Below are 5,971 nucleotides of genomic sequence, written 5' to 3'. Positions count from 1 at the left end.
TCTCTTCCTATAGTGGAAGCTGAAGTACACATTTATGGATGGCGGTACTGAGCGAGGAGGAGAGTAGCCGTCCTCCTGTTACACGGGGGACGGAAGACCTCTGTGTTCTGACCATAAGTGCTCTTGACAGGTGGAAATTCCCAGGGGCCTCAAAACCTTTCTGTAAATAGGGGGAGAAGGGGGGGGGTATAAATTATATATGAAATGAATGGATGAAAAATAAGACGGACACAGTAGTTACTTTTAGAAAGTAGCAAAATGAATAGATTAGGATATCCTTAAAAGGGTACCTAGCTACGTTTTTATAATAAAATGTTGGGATGAAAATTACCCCCGCAGTCTTTACCTATCTGTACACCCAACCACCCAAATTTTAAAGTTTCCCTGGGAACCCGCTTAAGTCACTCTCTGAAAAGTGATATGACCCTAAATTCTCTACCGTTGGTGTGGGCTCAACCTCTAGGTGGATCTGAGTGCCCCCCTCTGTACCCCCTGTTCACATTGGTTGGTCTCCTTTGCTGAGTTCTGTGGGGGGGACTTCTATCCCTTCTAATGCTTTGACCCAAACCTGGGCCAAAACTCCCCTGGGTTCCCTGTCACTCACCTGAGCCAGGTGGACCTGAGCCGGGACCAGGATGACACACAGCATCCTGAGTCCTGCTGGCTTACTAGGCAGCGCTCCCTCCAGGGCCCCCCGCCTCGGCTCACTCCTCAGGGCCCTGGGAGGAGGGCTCGCCCCAGTCCCCTTTGCCTGTTTCCCACTGCACGCTGCTGCCGTGTGTGTCCCTGCCGGTCAGGAGCACCTGCCCTCACACCTGGAAGAGACCTCAGGCCCTTCACCGTCCTGCTTTCTCTTCCTTCGCAGCTCCTCATCCAGCTTCCAGGTAGAAGCACTCGTCGACACCCTAAAGACTAAAACCCCTAAAATCAGAGCCCAGCATCCATAACCTGCTCAGTCTCACCCCTGCCTCCCCCGGCCCCTCTGCTGCCCTGGTCCTGGCACCGAACTTACCTCCAGCCCCACTGCAGGGCTGCTGACCACCCCCCGTAGCTGGGACCCGAGGCCAGGGGAAGCTGTGAGCTCTAACTCCTGGGCGGGACACTTCTCCGGCCTTGGCTGATGTCCCGATCTCTGCGTTTCTCCCTTAATCCATGTCCTGGGTCCCGCCCACCTCCTCTTCTTTTCGCTTCTGGGCTGCCTCCCCCATTCAGTCTCTGCGAATTCCCTCCCCCAAGGTGGTGCCCGTTCGCCCCAGATGCCCCTTGACTGCTGCTCTGGCGAAGACAGGCCAGGCTCTTTGATGGTGACCGGTCCCCCCAAGCAGGAGGGACAGGGTGTCGGATGTGGGCCAGCGACAGGGCTCGAGTCCCCAGACCCCAGCACCCGCCGCCCCTCTGTGTGGCTTCTGAGACCCCTCACCCCCACCCCAAGGTGCCGCCCGGAAACCCTTGGGTTCCTTCTCTCTGCCTGTTATCCCCGAAAGTGAGGGGTTTTGCTCGGCCTCCTTGAGGGTCCCTGCCCTCAGCATGGGGTTTAAGACCCGACCCAGGCAGAGAATTGCCACCCACGGGACCTAGAACCTCTCAGAGGTTCCCAGCTCCCTGGCTAAAGCCGGGTCCCACCCTCCACCCAGGAGTGTCTTCACCTCCCCTCGCAGCCTCCGCTGCCCTCAGGCTGGACCTGCCCATCTGGGACCCTCGCCTCAGCTGCCCCTTCTCCCGAGTTTCTGCTCCTCTCCGGGACCCGCCTGCCCACGTTCACTGTCAGTGCCTTTGGTGAGTCATTTCTTGTCCCGAGTGTGATTGTCTCCGGCAGAGTCATCCCCAAGGTGCTCACGCCACCGTAGCAGAAGCGGACCCTGACCCCCTTGTACCGGGCCCACTGAGTGGGCATAGATCTCTTCCATCATTAGGACTGCTTGCTGGCAGCTCCCAGAAATGGACTCTGGCTGACTCTGGCTGCAAAGTCCTACTGGAACGCAAAAACGAGGGCTTCTCTGGGGGTTGTTTGGGTGCAAGCATTGTTATCGAACTCAGGTCCGGCTGTTCGCCGCTCAAAAATCAATACGTGATTTTCCATTGGTAGAAATGGAAAACACTGCTTTTAATCAGAAAGCCAGCAATCTGGGGAGAAGGCAGACTCAGTGTCCCCAGAAAACCAACTCTGAAGGTTTTGCTCGGCCATGAAAGTTTTTAAAGGGAAAAAGGAAAGTAATTTCAGTTAATCATGGAGATGGGAGCTCAGGGCCGTCGCCATCTCCCTCTGTGTGCAGGCTTGTGTGCAGACTTGTCAACCCCTCATGATCTTTCTTTAGATAATATCTTGTTCACACAGTTTGTGAGATTCCTGAAGGGGAAGCTAGGGAAGAGATCTGGTCATCTGTTAATTACTTATGCTTTATTTCTACTTCTTGATCTACAGAAAGAACCAACAAGTTAGGAAGGTATTGTGTGAGCAAAAGATTTGAAATGTGTGCTTGGGCCAGAGATGAGTAGGGCATGGGGGGAGCCTGATTTAAAAGTTAGTCACGATGTAGTTTTGCTAAAGTGACAAGAGAAAAGGGATTTCCTGCAGAGGACTGTTTCCTGCAAAGAGCTACTTACAAATCCCCCACTTCAGATATCATTCCATTTCTATGGGATTAAGGACGAAGGTCCATCTTCTGTAACTGCTTAATCCTGAGAAAGGGCGTCGAGGTCTTAGAGTGAAAGGTATCGACATGGGTTTGAAGCATCTCTTTGCTGACAGTTTTAGCTGCCCATTTACATATACGGGCAGAACAAGCTACCATTATTTTGATGCCCACAAAGATATAGATTATTATGAGCAGTAGTGTTAATCCCATTCTCTTGAGGGCAGTTCTTGGAATTGTGCTAGCCACAGATTCAATACTGCTCAAGATAGAGCAGCTTATGTCATGGCTGCAGTCTGGTCATCATGCAGTTAGCTTTTCCCTCTGGTGGCAGTTATAGTATCTGTAAAACAACTCAGGAATGTACATCAGCTACTGAATCTGTGACTCTATCGTCCTCATCGTTAATTGCTCGAGCCTGTCTTTTGTGACTCAGGGAGGCCTGGGAGACTTCAGCTTTTATACAAACAAGAGGCAGGGGACATAGAGGGACCTTTGTACTTGGGAGGGGGCCCGCACAGGGTTCTGCACAGTTCCAGCATCAGAAGATACCAGCGCCACTCCATTTATCTTTATCCCTCGCAGGTGCCCTTCTTCTCCGGTAGTAGAGCCCTGACCTTGAGCTGGACCTTTGGCTACCCGGGAACAGCCCTGTTTCCCAGCCTCCCCTGCTGCGGGCCTAATTTCTGGCCACTGGAAGAAATTGGAATGGATACACATGCTTCTCCTGGCCTGAGAGTCAGGGGAGAGGTTGGGTTGGCCTCGCTTGGCTCCTATACTGACCCCATGACTAAAAGGGGCAAGACACTTGGACCGACACTGCACCCAGCCTGCACACATGAGGGAGTGGAGGTTTCTCCTGAACCAGTTCATGGCCCAGTTACCAGTAGAGGGGAAAGTGGCTGCTGGTGGTGATGAACAGCGTCCCTGCCCTCCCAGCCTGCATGGCTGCAGGGACTCCAGATTCTGGCCAGCAGTGCCAGGGGTCCTGGGGGTGCATGCAGAGCCCAGACCATCCTCCTGGGTGGTGTCGGTGGTTTGGTCAGCCTGCTGGCTCCGGGCGCAGCAAACCCCTCCTCCTCCCCGACCTCCCCCTCCCCCAGCCCCCTCCTCCCTCCCACAGGCTCCCTGCTGCCCTCCGCGCAAGGCCTCTTCATCCTCAGCATGGACACAGGCTACCCTGATTTCCCACAGGGACCGAACTGCAGGGTTTAGCAAGACTTCACTGAAGCTTGGTCCCAGTGCGAGGGCAGAGCGATGATGTCATTCAACAGGCTTCCAGGGGGCCCAGGCTCCGTGCTGACCACTTATGCAAGGATTTTCTTCTTTAATCTGCACCACCCCACGAGGTAGGTACTATCATTCTCCATGCCTTGTGGATGAGAAAACTGAGACGTGGTAAGGGTAGGTCACGTCCCCAAGCTCCACAACTGCCATCAAAGCCAGGCTTTGAATCCCTGAACTGGGCTCCAGCGTCCCTGCCCTGAACCACTTAGCCTCTGTGCGGCTCACATAGTGGGCACCCAAAAAACATTTGTTGAATGAACAAATGAGTGATTAAGCAGGTTTGTAAAGATAAATGGTGAAGTTAGTTCTTATTTGGCACCTCTCATAGGCATTACACGTGTATTAAATGAATAAGTCACTTCTCCAGCCATCCATCTCTATTTTGCATGTTTGTACATCTTTTTGCATAATTTTAATAATGGATTCCTTTCCATTTTTATTTTTACTTTTATCCTCCTAATATTGCTGCCTCTTGCGGATGTCAGTTCCTCTCTGGAATTCATCCTGTCACTTGACTGTGTGGGCCCCATGTGGAATTCTAACAGCATCCAGGTAGAGACAATGGGGCTTTGTTTTTTAAAAGAGGACACGGCTGTTTTAAATGAATCACTCACAACTCGGGCAATTATCTTGAGCTCTAAAGGCTTCTCTGTTGCTAGGAAGCCATTCCGTCAAGCTGGTAAGCCTTTGCTAAAGTTTCGTCGAGTGGTTCAACTTCTGCAGGCCCTGACCCAGCCTGCCGTTCCAGGCTGCGAAGTTAGTTCCCAGCAGAGGACAAGCAGGAACAGTGGCCCGAAAACACCCCTCAGATGTCACCCGCGGGGCCCTGCAGTGGCTCAGGTGGTGGAGACTCCAGGACCCAGGCTGGGGGCACACTGCCTGGCGTCGGATCCCCAGCTTGTGGCCTTGGGTGAGGTACCCCTCTCTCTCTGTGCCTCAGTTTCCATCTTTGTAAAATACGGAAATCACAGCATCCTCTCTTTTTTTTTTTATAGCTACTTTATTTATTTATTTATTTATTTAATTTATGGCTGTGTTGGGTCTTCGTTTCTGTGCGAGGGCTTTCTCTAGTTGCGGCAAGTGGGGGCCACTCTTCATCGCGGTGCGCGGGCCTTTCACTATCGCGGCCCCTCCCGTTGCGGAGCACAGGCTCCAGACGCGCAGGCTCAGTAGTTGTGGCTCACGGGCCCAGTTGCTCCACGGCATGTGGGATCTTCCCAGACCAGGGCTCGAACCCGTGTCCCCTGCATTAGCAGGCAGATTCTCAACCACTGCGCCACCAGGGAAGCCCCCACAGCATCCTCTCTTACGGTGACTTGCCGATGAAATGAGATGATGCACACAAAGCCCTCAGCACGGTGCCTGGTACAGCGCGTGGCTCAGAAGTGCCCACTGTTAATACAACAATGACACGGAGTGTGGAGGGTAAGGATGTTGACAGGGCAGCTGGGCAGGTCACCGAGGGGCCCACACTCCAGGCCAAGGCTCAAGGGCATAGTCCAGTGGGTGTCAGGAGCCTCAGAGGCTCAGGGCTTGGGGGAAACAGGGTGATGGCTCTGCTTTCATCTGAGCAGAGGATGGTCTGCAGTTGGGAAGAGGTCTGGGGAGGGGAGCAGAGTTTGAGCCTTGTTTCACGTGGCCCCTGGAGTGCTCGCCCTGTGGCCTGCCCACAGCTCAGCCCGGGGCCCGTCCGCGTGTGCCGCTCCCCGTCTGCGTGTGCCGCTCCCCGTCCGCGTGTGCAACTCCCCGTCCGCGTGTGCCGCTCCCCGTCCGCGTGTGCAGCTCCCCGTCCGCGTGTGCCGCTCCCCGTCCGCGTGTGCCGCTCCCCGTCCGCGTGTGCCGCTCCCCGTCCGCGTGTGCAGCTCCCCGTCCGCGTGTGCCGCTCCCCGTCCGCGTGTGCAGCTCCCCGCAGGGCCCTGGCCCTCTAGCAGCCCCACACCCCTCTGTGCTGCCATCTGGCTGCCAGCCCCTGAGCACTGCTCGGAGCTCCCGGCAAGGCCCCACCCTGGCTGCCCCCAAGAAAGGCCACGTGGGGGCCGGTCCCGCCTTTG

At 54.9% G+C, this 5,971-nt stretch overlaps 1 long non-coding RNA gene across 1 annotated transcript; it reads left to right on the top strand.

The window, feature by feature from the left end:
- Nucleotides 1–3,938: 3,938 nt before the first annotated feature.
- On the top strand, nt 3,939–4,602 carry LOC133092378 (uncharacterized). The gene is made up of 3 exons (XR_009701047.1): nt 3,939–3,982; nt 4,406–4,472; nt 4,580–4,602. It is a non-coding gene; the product is annotated as an uncharacterized LOC133092378 (long non-coding RNA).
- Nucleotides 4,603–5,971: the final 1,369 nt, after the last annotated feature.

This window comes from Eubalaena glacialis, chromosome 5 (assembly GCF_028564815.1).
Source record: "Eubalaena glacialis isolate mEubGla1 chromosome 5, mEubGla1.1.hap2.+ XY, whole genome shotgun sequence".
NCBI lineage: Eukaryota > Metazoa > Chordata > Mammalia > Artiodactyla > Balaenidae > Eubalaena > Eubalaena glacialis.
Note: the sequence above shows the minus strand (reverse complement) of the source record. Positions and strands in the feature narration are given on the sequence as shown.